This window comes from Haemaphysalis longicornis, unplaced genomic scaffold (genome assembly GCF_048455015.1).
Source record: "Haemaphysalis longicornis isolate Haplotype H1 unplaced genomic scaffold, Haemaphysalis longicornis Haplotype H1 scaffold_26, whole genome shotgun sequence".
NCBI classification, from domain to species: Eukaryota; Metazoa; Arthropoda; class Arachnida; order Ixodida; family Ixodidae; genus Haemaphysalis; species Haemaphysalis longicornis.
Window position 1 is genome coordinate 3631635 of NW_027526319.1, and position 16942 is coordinate 3648576.

Genomic DNA, 16942 nt, shown 5'->3' on the forward strand with positions numbered 1-16942 from the left:
GGGGGCGCAGCGGTAAGACTTTGCCCCCCCAAATTGAGAACTCTGCGCACGCCTATGTCGACAAGCTGCTCAAAGACACGCGAGCAGAGAAAATACGCGGCGAGCGCGCTGCCTCAGATGGAGGGGGACCTAAGGGAAGAACAAAATAACGAAATTCTACCGCCGCGGTCAGCAATTGCGGTTACTTTTCAGTGAAGCACATGCAGAGCGATTAACCAAGCTCTCAATCACTTTCAGTACAAACGTTATGTTGATTTCTCTCTAAGAAAACACTACAATAAATGGCACTGCATGTTAAAAAACATGGCGTCTTTTTTCAACACAATCCCCCCTCCCCCCCCCCTCCCCCCCCCCCCCGGAAGGCCCTTTTTTTTTTTCGGGGAAAGGTTGTAACCCTACGCTGCTGTTCTGCCTACCTGCTTGCTGCACCTATTACGTCGCCGCCACCGCAAATCCCCACTTGTTACAAACTCAGAGGTTTTCGCACTGTTAGCAGTCGTTTTACACGATGAGTTTGATGCGCCTGACATGCCAGGAGTGACATCGCTTGTAGTATTAGAGCGACGTTGCTTGTCTGCAAGACGGTGCCGGTCAAACAAGCGTTATCAACGCCATAATTCTAACGGCACATTCCATTTATTTCGTGGCTGCCGTGGCTTGCGCAGAAAAGGTCGGGTTGACTGCGATAGCTTTTCTTGAGTCAAATAATGGAGCTTTGGCTCAATCGCTTGCAGCGCTAGCAATGCGGCCTCGTCTGCAAGACCGGTGCGTGAGAAACAAGCGTTAGGACAGCCAGAATTTCAAAAATGCAGCATAAACTAGACCACCGTTAAAGGAGGCGATGACTAGACACAAGCGACAATATTCGTTGACAACTTACGTAAGTATAGAGTTGTTTTAGGCGCCTCGAACACCGCCCGCCGGCATAGCTGTTTGTTAACGCGCCCGTTTACTGTTTTGTAGGTCAATGGTTCGATTGGTTCGATTCCTCGTCGAACGTGTGTTTTTTTTTTTTTTACGTGAGGGTTTCATAAGCTCCTTTTTTAACGACCAGGGTAAGCACCTGTTCCTTGCTTTCTATCACGCCGACATTTACCACTCTCTTCCTAAACCCAAAGTAGCTCGTTTTCTCGCGCGTTCTCTCTTGAGAAGCCAGCCGTGAAAACAAAACCAAAACAAACGTCAAACCTCTTTACAATATCAGTATATAGGTCAATTACTTTATGTGTATTCACTTTTTGTGTTTAAAAACCTTAAATTTAAGTTATAAACACATTTCAGACTTTGAAAGCAGAAAGATAATTACCAATATTACAGTAGTAACACAATTTTCGTCAAACATAGAGGTGCTGCATTTGAAGTTTGGCAACTATATCTCACTTTTTTGTGTGTTTTTTCATGGCGTTTTGTGCCGAGTGGTTGGTGGCGTGATTTAATCTGTTTTATCTATTTCAAGCTTAAATCATAGTTATAGAAGCTTTATGGGTGATGTCTACCCTTCCAACCTACGCGTGTGTTGAACATGGGGACCCCGGAAGAACGATCATCGCCGGATAAAATACTGCGCGTCAAAAGTGGATGACATTGCATCAGAACAAAGCGTGTTCGTGTGTCCGCGAGATGAAGACGACAGTGAAGGACAATTGTACGTTGGAAACATCGTTTTTGCTCGGGTAAGTACGCATTTTTTATTATTCTGTATTTGGTTGTAACGAGTTCTGATGTTTATGGGTCAGTAATTCGCTAGACCCCCATCTCGTTTGCTCTGGGAGCCTACGTGAGTTAGTATACTTGTTTGGCGCCCAGTCCACCGTTTCCGCAGAAGTCAGCATCAATTTACGCTGAAGCTAGACCTTGGCTACGATGCTCGCGCTATGGTACACGGCTGCTAATAATTTCACATCACGCAAGGCTCTTTAACACCGGGGCGTTTGTTTATGTGTCTCTCAAACAGTGCCTTTGCGGTTGCAGATCGCAGTCGCAATTTCGCGTGAGTGGCACAACGCTGTGATTAGTCCTCCCTCGTGAATACCCGCGGTATACCAAGAAATAACATGAACAGGAGGTTCCCTGGAAGTGCATGTGAAAACGCGTACACGTGATTCCATGGCTGGCGTCTCGTAGGTGTTGTGAAATCTAGAGATGCGTCGCTCAGGAGTGATCCGGTTCTTTTGAGCCGCTCTTTTTGAAGAACGAGTGAGCCGTGGCTCAGTAAAAGTGAGCGGCGGTTCTTTTGGAGAGAGGAAGACCCTTCTCGCCCCCTCAGTGATCAGTGTCGAACGGGGCGAGCCACAGCACTGCAAACCATGGAGAAAGAGCCAACGGAGCCTAAAAGCCGGGTCAACGCTGTCTCGCGCCAGCTATTGCCGGCGCGAGAAAGCAACTCCACTGCCGGGCCAGCTGGGGCTAATTTTCCAAATTTCTCCAGCGCCCCCTGTCGTGGGAGCAGACAATTCGAGCCAGGAGAACCGGATGCAGTTTTGACCCGTTTATCGGCTCTTCCGGTGAGCGGATCCGCTCAGTTACTGAGCGAAAGAACCGAAGACCCGGGTCAAATGAGCCGTCGCTCTGCGCCATCTGTTATCGGCGCGGGAAAGCAACTGTACTGCCGGGCCGGCTGGGGCTAATTTTTCAAATTCCTCCAGCGCGCCTCCTGTCGTGGGAGCAGACAATTCGAGCCAGGAGAACCGGATGCAGTTTTGACCCGTTTATCGGCTCTTCCGGTGAGCGGATCCGCTCAGTTACTGAGCGAAAGAACCGAAGACCCGGGTCAAATGAGCCGTCGCTCTGCGCCATCTGTTATCGGCGCGGGAAAGCAACTGTACTGCCGGGCCGGCTGGGGCTAATTTTTCAAATTCCTCCAGCGCGCCTCCTGTCGTGGGAGCAGACAATTCGAGCCAGGAGAACCGGATGCAGTTTTGACCCGTTTATCGGCTCTTCCGGTGAGCGGATCCGCTCAGTTACTGAGCGAAAGAACCGAAGACCCGGGTCAAATGAGCCGTCGCTCTGCGCCATCTGTTATCGGCGCGGGAAAGCAACTGTACTGCCGGGCCGGCTGGGGCTAATTTTTCAAATTCCTCCAGCGCGCCTCCTGTCGTGGGAGCAGACAATTCGAGCCAGGAGAACCGGATGCAGTTTTGACCCGTTCATCGGCTCTTCCGGTGAGCGGATCCGCTCAGTTACTGAGCGAAAGAACCGAAGACCCGGGTCAAATGAGCCGTCGCTCTGCGCCATCTGTTATCGGCGCGGGAAAGCAACTGTACTGCCGGGCCGGCTGGGGCTAATTTTTCAAACTCCTCCAGCGCGCCTCCTGTCGTGGGAGCAGACAATTCGAGCCAGGAGAACCGGATGCAGTTTTGACCGGTTCATCGGCTCTTCCGGCTCTTTCCGCTCAGTTACTGAACCGAAGAACCGAAGAACGGCTCCCGCTCTTTTCGAGAGCCGCTCTTCGCGAAGCGGATCTTCTGAGGCGCCATTTGGGAACCGCGATGGCGGCGGCGGTGAATGACAGATCGGGAGGCCGCAATGGCAGCAGTGAACGAACGGCGTCTGTATTTTCAAAGTAATAGGAAAATAAACTCCTGTGACCATATAATTCACTAGAATCACTACAGTTACATTTGTGCGTGTAGCTGTTGTCCGAGTCAGGAACGAGCCGCATCTTCTTAACCGCTCAGTTCCGCGGCGATTATCGGCTCCCGGCGGTTCTTTGGCAGAGCGGCTCTCCTAAGAACCGACGTTCAGCGGCTGCTCGCTCGATTAGAGAATCGTGCTGAGCATGGCTCTGAAGGAGTCGTGTCGGCACGTTCCGGTAGAGTTATTAGAGGCGTATCGGCCGACCCAGCTGGGTCTTGTGTGCAACTTTCGCGTCATCTATTATCGCTGCCAGAAAGCGGACCCGTCGACCTCGCTTCGAATAAACTGAACAAAGTGTTGTTCACCACCACAATATTAAAATTAGTTTCTTGTATTATGTCCAGAATCATTTTTTCTGGCGTCACAGCTCACTAGTAGAGATCATATTTGTGAGGTTATAAAGTTGACAAAAAGTTGTATTTTCTTCTATATATATCGACCGAGAGTGATTCTGAAATACCACTGGCACATAAAAACCTTTGTAATGATGGTGAGGCCAATTCTTTTCAGCACAAATACAGCGGATGTTGTTACAAAATAAATGACTAAATAACAATTGAGTAATAATTTAGATTATGGATGCTTAACACAGGTTACAAACCTAAATGAACCGCTGAACCGTTCAAATGAACCGGTTCACTTCAGTGAACTGAGCCGTTCTGAGCCGCTCACTGAAGTGAGCCGTTTTGCCCATCTCTAGTGAAATCTCTCTCTCCCCCCCCCTTCCCCACGAATTCCGTGCAGTGCGCTTCGCAGCTATTGCGCTCGCGAGACCGGCGACCGTACGCCTCGCGGTCTTCGGGCCGCGATATGTGTGCTGTTCTCGTGAAGCTCGACAACAGCGAAATTGCCGTACTCGCTCGCCAACGCACCCCGACAGCGTACGCGTCGACCGGGTGCTGACGGAGTTGTGCTGGAAGAAAAGCAGGCAAGAGATGAGGGCGCACGAGGTGTAGTTAAACATGAGAATTTACAAAGTGCAAGGTGGAGAAAATAGTATGCAAGGGCCGGAAACGGTGAGAGAGTTCGGGCCACGCGCCAGCAAGCGAGTGCGGTAATTTACGTTGCCGAGCTTCACGAGTCCGGCACGAATATGACGACGCCCGTCTGAGAGTTCATAGAGGTATAGAATTCACATACGTGCAAATTTAAGGTGAAATGCGCGCATGTGGCCTCGCAGGGAGTTAGCATTGTCTCGGGGTAGTGGGGGAAATTTTACAACGCCTACGAGGCGCCTGCCGATTCTGTCAGAGTAGCTCTCGGGAAGTCTGGGGCTTGATATCAGAGGCATATGTATTGTTTAAATTAGTGCAGAAAATTGAGCCAATTCGCAAGTTCTCATTTTCGCAAAACCGCAGGCCATACAGAGACTAACAAGAAAGCTGTAGGCACTCACTCAACTCGATTTATATTGGAGAATTGAACGTGCAGATACAAGTCAGACATTGAAATGGAGGAGCCTCAACTATCACACACCAGTTCCGATTGAAAGCAAGGGATACAGATGAGCTGCTAGCATGCGTTCCATGCAAATTAGCTCAGTAGCTAGCTTTGCATATATCATGCATACCCCACTCACAGTACCTGCGGGTCTAATAAATACATTCTTACTGTGACCTAAATTTCACTTGGGGTGTTCCGGGAATGTTCTTATTAGTGCCTTGGAGGTTACTGTCTTTAAACGATGAAAAATCTACTTGATGTAAGCATTCGTGCTTTGTGTGTGCTCTTCTTGTATTTCAACAAGTGTCAGCACACTCACAGATTATGCACCTGCAGGTGCTGCTGCTGGCTGTCCTGGGTCAGCTGCCTTCCAGTCCAGTTTCAAAGGCTTTGCCAGGGCCTCCCTTGGCCAACCGACACTGCACCTGCTGTACACAAGTACTGCCTGGCCTTTCGTTGGTGCTCCGTACGCTTTGCCGCCAGGAATGGTCATTCATCCATCATCTGGCCGCTTGGACCACCCGTTCAGAAGTCAGCGCATTTGCTCGACACATCGGTCCAGGCACTGCTGCCATATCGGTGCACCCACCGATTATGTACTTTCAGGTTAGTTATTGCATGTTGTGGAACTTGCCATGATGAATACCTGTTAGCAGTGCTGTGGCCTCTGATTATTTGAAACATTTTCATGAAGCAGTGCTGTGCGTATGGAGCGTGTCATTGCTTAGCACAGATATTGAAGAGAATCTGGGGCTGACGACTAAAGGGCAAGAAGAGAAATTGAACTGACTTTGAAGCAAGTATTCGTATGTAATCAAGCCAAGCAAACATTTAGGATCTTTCGATATGGTTTTAAACTTGCAATACAAACTGGTCCACTTCAGATCATACTGGTAATAATCATACTATACCGAAAAGTACATCCCGCAGTCTGTAGAATTCTGACAGCGCTTTTTTCGCAGTCTCTCATGACAGGCACTAATCTCAATGGTTGGAAGATAGTCGAGGTAGCACCAGTGTTTAAATCAGGAGACGGTACTTCACCATTTAATTTCCCTAACAAGCACCATATGCAAGGTCAGGAAACATTTCATCCACTCTCAGGTCGCTAATTATTTATAAAATCACAATATCACATTCGAGTATCACCACGGTTTTCACAAGGGTTACTTGAGAAACACAACTTTCAGTATTTGTTCACGATCTACACTGATCCATTGACACAGGCTTACAAACTGCGGTAGTTTTTCTCGATTTTTCTAAAGCATTCAATCGCATTGCACACCACAGACTACTTCTCAAACTTCACCCTAATGTCCTCACTTGAGCAAAAGATTTTCATTCTTCTCAAATGCAGTTTACTTCTAATAACTATATACTTCTTTTGCTCGTGCCACTTTGCTGTCCCCCCAGGCAGGTTGCTTGGTCTATCTTCTATGTTGCATATCCTCCCATGTAGGTCTATTTGCAGATGTTGTAATTTATCACACAATTTCTTTCAACTACTACCGTCAATACTTTCAATCTGATCTTAACACAATTAACTCCTGGTGCTGCAAATGGCTAATGTCGCTTATCTCTAAAACAAAGTGCATGACTTTAACGGTGGCAAGTCTCGGATTGTAAATACTTACTTCATTAACAACAGCCTGATTACCTCTTGAGACAAAGGTGTTTTGGTAGGCCGGTAGGGGAGGGGGGATTGCATGGTGGATTTCAAAAGGTACATCGATTGGGAAAATAAGACGTGTGATTAATATTTTCATTTGCACTCCACAACTCGCTTTATTTCATATGTTTAACCCACTGCCGTGGCTAGGGTGGTGTGCTGTGGAGGCGAATGTCGGTTAGATACCGCTTGGTGTAGCCGCTTTTCAGATGGAGGCAACACGTAAAGACGCCGGTGTTTGGAGATTTCGATGCGCACAAAAATACCGAGATGGTCAAAATTAATGCGAAGCCTTCCCCTACAGTGCTCCCCATATCCCAAGTGTAGCTTTGGCGTGTTAAACCACCGTTTTTTTTTCATGTTTTTGGTATAGTACCAGCTGCTGTAGCAGGTGCAACTTAAAGGTAAAATTATACATAATGTTTCCAAGAGCTAAATATAAAGGCCATATTGAAGTGCGTTTATGGGTCTATCTCATAGCAGTAGTGAAAGGTTATATACTCTGGTGCAGGTTAAGAACGCCAATGGCTCATGTGGTGTAGTCCAGTGTTTGATGGAATGCCGTGTAGGCAGGTAAAAGCATTATTGCAGTGATGAAACGTAGGTCACTGACCAAGTCAAGAAAGCCATTTAACGGTTTGTGGCTTGTTCACGGTGAGCATGTGTCGTGGAAAACGAAGCTATATATTGGGCATTACGCGGCGCAATGAGTTTGCATAGATATGGTGCAGATTGCCATCCATTATGTTGATAATGTTGGGCGTCGTCTGAACAATGAGGGACTCGAGCAGTAATCGAGAAGATAGATTGCACTCAGTTGTCAGTAATTTTGTCTTGTTCCAGTCGACCACGTGTCCCGTCCTCTCACGGTGCTCTGCCAGTGGACTTGTTTATGCATGGCCCTTGTTCACTTCGTTCCAGTGCTGCATTAATCTTCTGTGCAGATTGCCCGTTTCGCCAATGTACACTGATTTGCATTCAGCGCATGGAATCTAATAAACAATACCCGGAAGCTTGGAGCGTGAGAGGGGGTCTCTCACGCTGACAATGTCAGAACGCAGCTTGCTAGTGGGCACATGCACAATGTATGCACTGCGTGTCTTGAAAATGTGTGCGAGAGTTTCACCGATGTGTGGGACGTAGGTAATTGCTGCACGTTTTGATGCAGTCGTTGTCCTGAATATAATGCCTAAAGCATTATATTCAGAAAGAAGCGAAGAGGGCGACTAGCAAGAATCCACATTGACATTAGCAGGCAGAAGCGTCCACAAGGCCTGTGTCAAAACGTGCTGCAATTCTCGTCCTACACATCAATCAAACTTTCGCACGCATTTTCAAGAAACACATTGTGCACATCGTGCAGGTGCCCACTAGCAAGCTATGTTCTGACATTGTCAGCGTGAAAGACCCCCTCTCACGCTTCAAGCTTCCAGGTGTTTATGTTTTGAACAAAAAAAGTGCCATTTAAACGTGACACCTCCTTCCTTGCCGATTTCTGATGCCTGATTGTTCAGTTTGTGGGGATACGTTTAGCAGATTGCTCACATGTCTAACCTGTATTTGTGCTTGAGCAGTCAAACGCTGATGTTAGCAGTGAAGTAGGTGAAAATTGTAGTTTGATTGTAGTTGTGTGCAGATTACCTACATTGTGTTAATTCGTAGAAAAGCAAAATTGAGGTAACCCTGCTAACTGTTCCGCATTGCACCATTTATTATGCGAACGTTAAGGAGTTCAGCTGCTTGTTAAAGGTGAACTAAACAGTGGTACAAAAAAAAGAGCATCTACTAAACAGAAATATCTTCACAATCGCAGGATGCCAACGGTCCGCCTACCAACTTGTGTCCTGCATCGTTTCTGCTGGCTGGAGCGGTTCATGGAGCATTTTCCAGCTTCTCAAAGTTTGTGGTCAAGCGCTCCTCCAAGTGAAAGATGCCGCAGAGGGATCTTTTGTTTTAATGTCACAATTTCACGTGCTCAGCAGCAATTTACTCGTAAGGCTTTTTAAATATTCATCACCCAAGAGGGCATGTTACCTTCATCTTCGGTGAATGTGTCTGCACTCAGGTTATTTGTGACAGAAACAAGTGGACCACGTCATGAGAGTCATTGAGGCCTTGTTGATTGTGCATGCTTCTGAAATGACATTTTCATTAAGCTGAATACTTTCCACATATTACGATTTGTGAACAAATTATGGTAAAAGTCATGATTAGTTGTACTACACGGCAGGAAGGAAATGCCAACATACGTTTTAAGCGCCTCTGATATTTCAGATCGTTGGCTGGTGAGCAATAAAACAAAACTGAAATTTTTTTAAAGTAAAATCAAATATTCGTTGTCACCAGTGCATGACCATAGTAAAAGCTATCTAGTCACCAAATTTAGAATTAGACACGAAATGCCAAGAAAAATAGGGAAATAAACTAGACAGCTGGCTAAAATAAACCAATTCGTAAAATTCCTCAATGTCTATCAAGTGATGATTCAGGCGGGTTAGTTAAGATGTCAGTGGGTTTACACACCCAACTTGCAGGGAAGCACATGAGCTCCCAATATTAACATGTTTTTAGTGAAGACCGTCTTCCTTCATTAAGCTGCTTTGCACATTGATGCCAGTCTGATAAATGTAGTCCTGAATTTTTGTTATGATCAATCTTTGTATGGGAACCATATATTTTTATATGATGTCGCTGTGTATTTCTGAAACTGTATCTAGTCACTATTTCCAATTTGTCGTGGTCAGGATTTTTCAACTAATTTGTAGCTTTTTTAACAATTATGGTATATTTTGTGTGCCTAAAGGAATGCATCATTGCATGTTTAGCCTATGTAGTGTTGAAAGCGGACATTTTGCTTCAAAGTGGAATGTCGGGCTAGCAACAAGGTACTTCGCGTGCTGCTCACTTTCATTCATGCCATTATTTTTTATATTATCATTTAAAATTAAAAGCCAACCAATTTGCTGTCGTTTTAATTTTGTCACCTACTTTATACTTTCTTTTTTTTTCAACTTTGTGTAAGGATTGACTATCCATATTTTTATGATACCAAGGCGTTGGACTGGGCTAGCTGGTACATGTTTGAATGGATGAAAAACCATAGGAAAACCCAGGACACAGAAGAGAACGACGGGACAAACTTGTGCCGTCATTCTGTTTTAACTGTTTCCTGTGTTTACCACTGGTTTTTTATGCATTCAAACATTTTTTATGAGTTTGTTGAACAGTGATTAGTTTAGGTGTGTTCAAACAATTGTTGGCTGCGAAGGCTCCCTGTAGCATTTGTATAAGTGCTCTCTGCTTTTTTTTTGAGCCAATACCCCACCACCAGTCTTCATGAGGTGGTCTTTTGTAGAAATAAGTTGAAATAAATATTTGTTGGCATTGCTTTACATGTTTTGAAAGAATTTCTTGTTCATTCTTGTTTCATTCAACCCCGTTTCAGAATCCTGCTTAAGGCATTTCCTCTGTTATTTTTTTTCAGAACCAGGAAGGGTGCTCATCCTCGGTTCTTGCTGAAGCAGCAGTATCCATACTTCACACGTGAGCTCTGAACACACAGTAATTATGGTATGAAACATTCTACCAGTATAAGCCTGCTTTGTAGATGTCATTGTAGATGTCAAAGCTCTTGACAGTGTAGTCCAATGTCTGGTGTAACGGGCAATGTCTACAACTTGTAAAAATTAATTTTGTGGCTATAATGTTTGTGATTATTTTAAAATGCACGTCAACTACTATTTAGAATCGCTGTCTAAATTGGCAGCCATTATCCTGGTGGATACAGAAAGTGAAAAAGCGCATGTGTAGAGATTTCAGTGCACCCTAAATGTCCCAAATTTGCTAAAGCTAATCTAAAGCCCTCCTTGTGGTGCACTTCATATCCCATGTACAGTTTTGCGTAAAAACAGCTAAAAATTTATGATCAATTTAAACTTATTTTAATGTTTTTAAATGCAAATATTCTCAGTTTAAGCTGGCATATTTAGAGTAAAATATTTTGTAACAATTATATAGCTACCAAAGGTTTACAGAAAAGCTTTTTGCTTTTGGTTGTGCACCTTCTTATCAAAAGAAAAATGTTAAGAAAGGCAGAAGAAACCCAACTATGGAAATTAGCAAACCCTAAAGCTGCGGATAGAATGAATGTTTTGTAGAGAATCTTTTGCTGATTTCAGTTCTAGTCAACTCTAAAAAAGTCTATCGACGTAGAATGCTTACCGTGAGGCACCTCGTAATACTAGCCAAAAGTAATGGGCCCTGGCTGTTGGCTTTTCATTTGCAACAGTGACAAATGACCCCACATCCACCGGCAGGGACATAATGCAAGGCACCATGTACAAGCTAGCCTCATGATAAAATAATGTTTTCTGAACAATGGCATTACATTTCAACCATGGGCTTCACCAGGGAACTTGTATGCATTGTTCTGTGATGTTTGCAGTTCTTGTTATTGCTATGTGGGGTCATTTAGTCTAAAGGTATGTTTATAAAACTCCAAATGCCACCAAACATTGCAAGTGCTGTACCATATGAATATTTTTTCGTGAAGCAAAAAGAATAATGCAAACGAAAATAAATGGCTTGGGTACCCAACTTTTATAAGTAGATTATGAGCCGCAGTACGGAGGGAACTATATTATTAGCCGCATTACGGAGGAAACTATACATTTTGCATTTGGTCTTCCTTCATATTGAACCTTCCTGCTCAGCTCAAGAATAAGGCACTAAACATTGCAGGTAGCTACCTTGATTGGAAGTTTGATGCAATACTAAGAAGCCAAGGGTTTTAAGGTTCAAGGAAGTTTTGTGTGGTTGAAGTGTTGCACACCTAATTGCTTTCACTGCACAGGATGGTTAGGCTCTGCAGTGAATCTCGAAGGATGTGTACTGCAGTTCGGCAAAGTGAACATATAATTGGTTTTTTACGAAGTTTTGGGTAATCAACTACCTCTAAAGTTATAACTGTACTGAGATGTGGCTCCTGACTTTTTAAATTGATGTTTTAACAATCGGTGACACAAGTTCAAGGAAATTATCAGCTGATGTTGAGCTTCAATGGAATGTCTCACAGAACCGAGCTTGGAAAGCACGAATGTTTCATACCATGATCGTGTGTGATGTTGTGCAATATGTGGTCTCACACCTGCTGCACCTGTGAACCGAGGATGACGCACCCGTTTTGTACCCCTTTAGGTGGGTGCTTTTGCAGAAGATGCTCCTACAGATTGGGGTGCTAAGTAGCACCCTAGGATACTTTTAGGCGGAAAAGGGTGTTATAAGGCACCTGTCTTCTGGGGTGCTTCACAGAGGGTGCTCCTGCGGCGACAAAATCCAAGCACCCTAAAGGGCGTAAAATATTCAGTTTTTAGGGTGCTCCTGCGGCGACAAGCTGAAGCACCCTTTTGGGCGTAAAAATTTTTAGTGTGTATAAGCAGTATACTCACATAAACAGAGACACGCTTCCTTCGGTGCCAGGCTTAGCGGCGTTCAGCGTAAAGATGCATCTTGAAACACACTGCTATGGGTGTGCGACATCATCGTCGCCACTTCTCACACTCTTGCAGACCACAAGCTTACATTTCCAATGCAATGCAGTCAGAGAAGACTGCGTGTGCAACCGACCAACACGCTCACAACCTACACCGCCAACACCACGTTGAATACCACTTATCCACTGTCCGTCTATGGAGTGGATTCGATTGGATTGGATCGGGGTTTTATTTCAAAACAATTTTGCTATTCGTGTCGGAAAGTTTTAATTAGTGTTTGTTTGTTATGTTTTGTTTAAGAACTTTATCTTGAATTGCTGATTGTAATATCAAAATTAATTGCCTCATAAATATACATTTGTAAAGGTTGAAGTTGTGAACATTTCTGAAGGTTTCAAATTAAGGGTAAGAGAGAATTAAATTTCAGCCAATTGTTGTCGTAATTGAATACTATCCAAATACTATCCAAAATGGCTCCCCGATTGGGTCATCACATGGAGGCATCATGTTGGAGCAGTCAGTAGTATTAACTTTTTAGTTGGAGCCAATGGGTCCAATTGGGCCAACTGGCCAACCTAATCGAGCCAATGGGCACAATTCGGATCGCTCCAATTGGAACAATTGGACCCATTGGGTTTCCATTTGGACCCATTGGGACCCATTGGGATTCCATTTGGACCCATTGGGTGGCAAAATGGACCAATTGGTCGGCCAATGGTTTTTTTCGGCTGGGAAGGCATACAGAGACAACACATAAGCAAGGGTAGTAAATAAAAAATGGGTAAAGGAAATGTGCGGGTATACGGGGTGTTTCATCGAGACTAATTAATTTTTAAAAAATGGGATTTTGGAAGTAAAGCTGTCTTTTTTGCGCTAAGTGATCAGGGGCCGTGGCAGGTGCCAAGTGCTATTTATGGAAATAAGTAACTCGACTCGGTTAATCACCGTTTCAATTATCCAAAGTTAGATGCTTGATTTTAATGATTAACGTGTAGAGGATCATGAGTCCATCTCGTATAGATTATTACATTTCCGAAATTGTAACTGCGTGCAGAGGTACAGCGCTCAGAACCTAAGGTCACCACATGTGCGTAAAGGGCTCCGGGCGGAAGCTGAGCGCCGCGAAGCTGCGCCCTCAGGCTCATGTCACTCGGAGCTGTACATGCCACACGCACGCCGGGCTTTATCTTCGGCCCAAACAGAGGCAAGGGGCACCTGAACAGCCGAAATGCATCTAATAGCCGGATTTATAGGTTACAAAGTTCCCAGTCTGGGAGTTATTACGTCAAAACAATCTTCGGTCGGCCCATGTGGCCACCGAAACAATAATGACAAAAAAAGCGCCCCGACATTGGGAATGAGCGTCTCGGGTTACTGTGTTACTGGGGGGGGGGAGGGGGGCGAGGGAATATACCACTGAAAGTGAACTAAGGGAGGGCATGTTTTGGCCCAAACGGATAACCGTTGGACCACCGTGGTAACGGAATGACTACCCTGAAATGAGAATAGAAAGAGCAGATGACCGCTAGCGCTATGAAAGAATGAAATAAAGAAATTAAGCGGAAATGAGTTATTCGAAAAGAGCAATATAAAAGCAGTTGGACTTCCCCGAGCAACGCCCTTGATAGGCTGATCATTCATGCATTCATTCATTCATTCATACATACATACATACATACATACATACATACATACATACATACATACATACATACATACATACATACATACATACATACATACATACATACATACATACATACATAAATACATACATACATGCATACATACATACATACATACATACATACATACATACATACATACATACATACATACATACATACCTGCGTATGCGCATGCGTACGTACGTACACTACTCAATTTACGCAGTGTGGGCTTCTTATCAGAAATTGAGAAAAAACGTGAGATAATTTAAGTAAACCGGCATCAAATTTTGTTAGTCACATGTAGCTCAATGTATAACATATGACTTCAGCGTTACGGTAACGTTTACCTAAGCTGTGACCTACGCATTGCACCTGTTACATGCGCTTTCGTAGTTCCGTAATATTTATGGTCACAATAATTTGTTATATTTCTTTACAAAAATAAACAATACAACAAAACGCCTCAAATAAGTGCGCTGCGTAGGATTTAAAGCCGTTTAAATAAACATCTTGGTACACCAAACACATTTCGCGGAAAAGAACAAAAAGAACGAGCTAAGAGAGAAATCACCATTGTTACATAGAGGACGAACAGGTCATAAAAGAGCGTTCTAAGCAGAGCCATGGCTGGATCCCATCCGCAACACCCCGTTTCCCGTTTCGCTTCTCATGCTAAATACACCGGGAAGCTAGCCAAATTGAATTGTCCAAGGACTCACAAGTCGTCGCAGCAATGGCCGCAATTACTACCGTTCGAACCACTATGTGCGTAGCTTAGATTGGGCTTAACCGCTGGCATAATAATGTGATCGGGAAAGTGATAGTTCTTCTTGTTTGGTGATTTTTTATGACGCTTGTTATCTCGTCCATACTCGTGTACTTTTAGTTCAAATCCCACGTTGCATTGGACGAAACTTTTCAAAAGCAATACAGCGGTAATAAATTACAACTAAGCTGTTTCACTATTCGAGAAATGTTGTAAATGATGTTATATCGACTGCGGAAAATATTAAGAAAGAAATTTGCTCAGAGTACAAATGTTTGCATGTTAAAAGCGAAGCAGGTGACAACTTTAGGCATCCTTCTTCACCTTGAAGGGCTGATAAAGCTGTAGTTATCGCCAGCACAACGCCGCACAGCGTGATTTGCTCGCCCGCAAGAGATCTGTTTTCAGTTTCGGCTCTGACATTGGTGTGATTTTCTTCATGCGTAACACTCGCAATCGTCGCTGCAGTAATTTAACACGCATAAGTGGGATAGAATTCTCCATGAAGAAGTCACGTTTCGTGGCTTCCACAGAAGCGCAGCGAACCAAGCTTCTATCCCGCAAACGGCAGGATTGACAACGAATCAGTGCTGAGGGAAGCCTGCAGCCCAGTAGGTCCACACGCACCCCTTGCCACTTCCGTAGCTCGCTGCAATGCTCTTGTGTCGGTCGGAGCCATGTAACCGCCGCCGTTTATGCTGGCGCGAAAGTGAATTGTGTATACGCGCTGTCGTATTTCTGTGTTCTTACCTGCGCGCGTAGATTGATGCCAAAAGTTTAGAAAACCTCTAAATACATTTTCTGTCGCCTTCTTAGACGCAGTGGCCTTATCTGGGGGTCGCAGGAAATGAATGTATCTTTTCATTCGCACCACGAGAAGCACCCTCCTCGCCCTCTTTGCAAGTCGCCGACTTCGTGTTCTCCAGAAAAAACAACAGCATGCAAAAACGCAAAAAAAAAAAAAACATCTGGGCCAAGTCATGCCGGTATTCATTCCGTACTGATATCTGACATTCTTGGCCACGATCTTCGGTCGTATCAGGGAATGCTCGTGTCATCCAACGACCGATGCATGCCGTCATCGGAGCTATATTTCCTTTCGTGCGGCGGAATAAGGCGTGCTTCGGTGTCCTGGTTGTTTTTACACTGCTAGATTGCAACTGCCTGACGCAGCTTTTTGGGGGCGGTACGTGATGCCATCTATGAAGCGAAAAAGTGCGAATCTGAGTTGGCGCCGAACTGCTGAACCCTCTTAAGGTCACGGTGTGTGAGGAGCAGTGGTTTTAGGGGCGAAGACTTCCCCGTTGGCTTCGACGCGCCATGTGATTGCAAACGTTGTGCCAGTAAAGGTAACGCGATGTTCAACTGAACACCCAGTACCATGGGTAGTCTCCTGGCTGACGTTATGCCTATCGTTAGGCTACGCGGTCCAATTGTCGTAATCCAGTGTGCGCAGCATGACGCACAAATGACTTTGAGATTGCTAGCACATGTCGTTAAGCGGAACGTTAGCGCTGTCTAAATTTAAGCGTAAATACAGGCCTAACGGGTTCGGCCATGTCTTTTAATCGTAGAAACGGAAGATACGAAAAGAAATAAAGAGAATAATAGCGGCGATTATGATGATGATGACGACATTCATGACGGTGAGGGCACAAGAAATTTCATCACTCGCCTGTCAAGCTTGCCAGCCCACAGCACCCACCCCAAGCGGCTCAGCACTCACCAGTGACAAAGGCGGTTCTGTGCAGCGCACAGCCGTGCCCACAATACCTGTATATGCGTTCTGCAATTGGGCGTAGTTGCGATAAATTTCAAGGTTATCACTCGAGCGGCGGAAACACAAGCAGCAGCACAATGTTACGGGTAGTGTCATGTTTGTATCACCCAAGATACTACAAAAGGCAGAAGGCAGTTCTATCTACCTCCAAAGTTCTAAACTCAGACGTTATGCAGCGTGAAAGGCCCGCCATTCGATGCTCCCCGATCACCTTCAAATTGATAGTGACTGCAAATGCTTTTAGATCACAGGAGACGCCTAGTTCTTAAAATGTATAACAAGACAGGACTGTTGTGAAATAAGTGGATATCCATCTCTCGTGCCCCACTGTCATCATCAGAAGTATGTTCGATTAAAGGCACCATCGGGAGGGGCTCCGCGGCTCGTCCCTTTCTCCACATATTTTGGTGCCGTGAAACCCGGGAGAAGGGACCTCCAGAGGTGAGCTACAGCGAGCGTATTTCGCTTCTGTTCGACCGCCTTCTT

At 44.9% G+C, this 16942-nt stretch overlaps 1 long non-coding RNA gene across 1 annotated transcript; it reads left to right on the forward strand.

Moving 5' to 3' along the window:
* The first annotated feature begins 1392 nt into the window (after nucleotides 1-1392).
* On the forward strand, nucleotides 1393-10122 carry LOC144172760 (uncharacterized). The gene is made up of 3 exons (XR_013323095.1): nucleotides 1393-1673; nucleotides 5416-5685; nucleotides 8562-10122. It is a non-coding gene; the product is annotated as an uncharacterized LOC144172760 (long non-coding RNA).
* Nucleotides 10123-16942: the final 6820 nt, after the last annotated feature.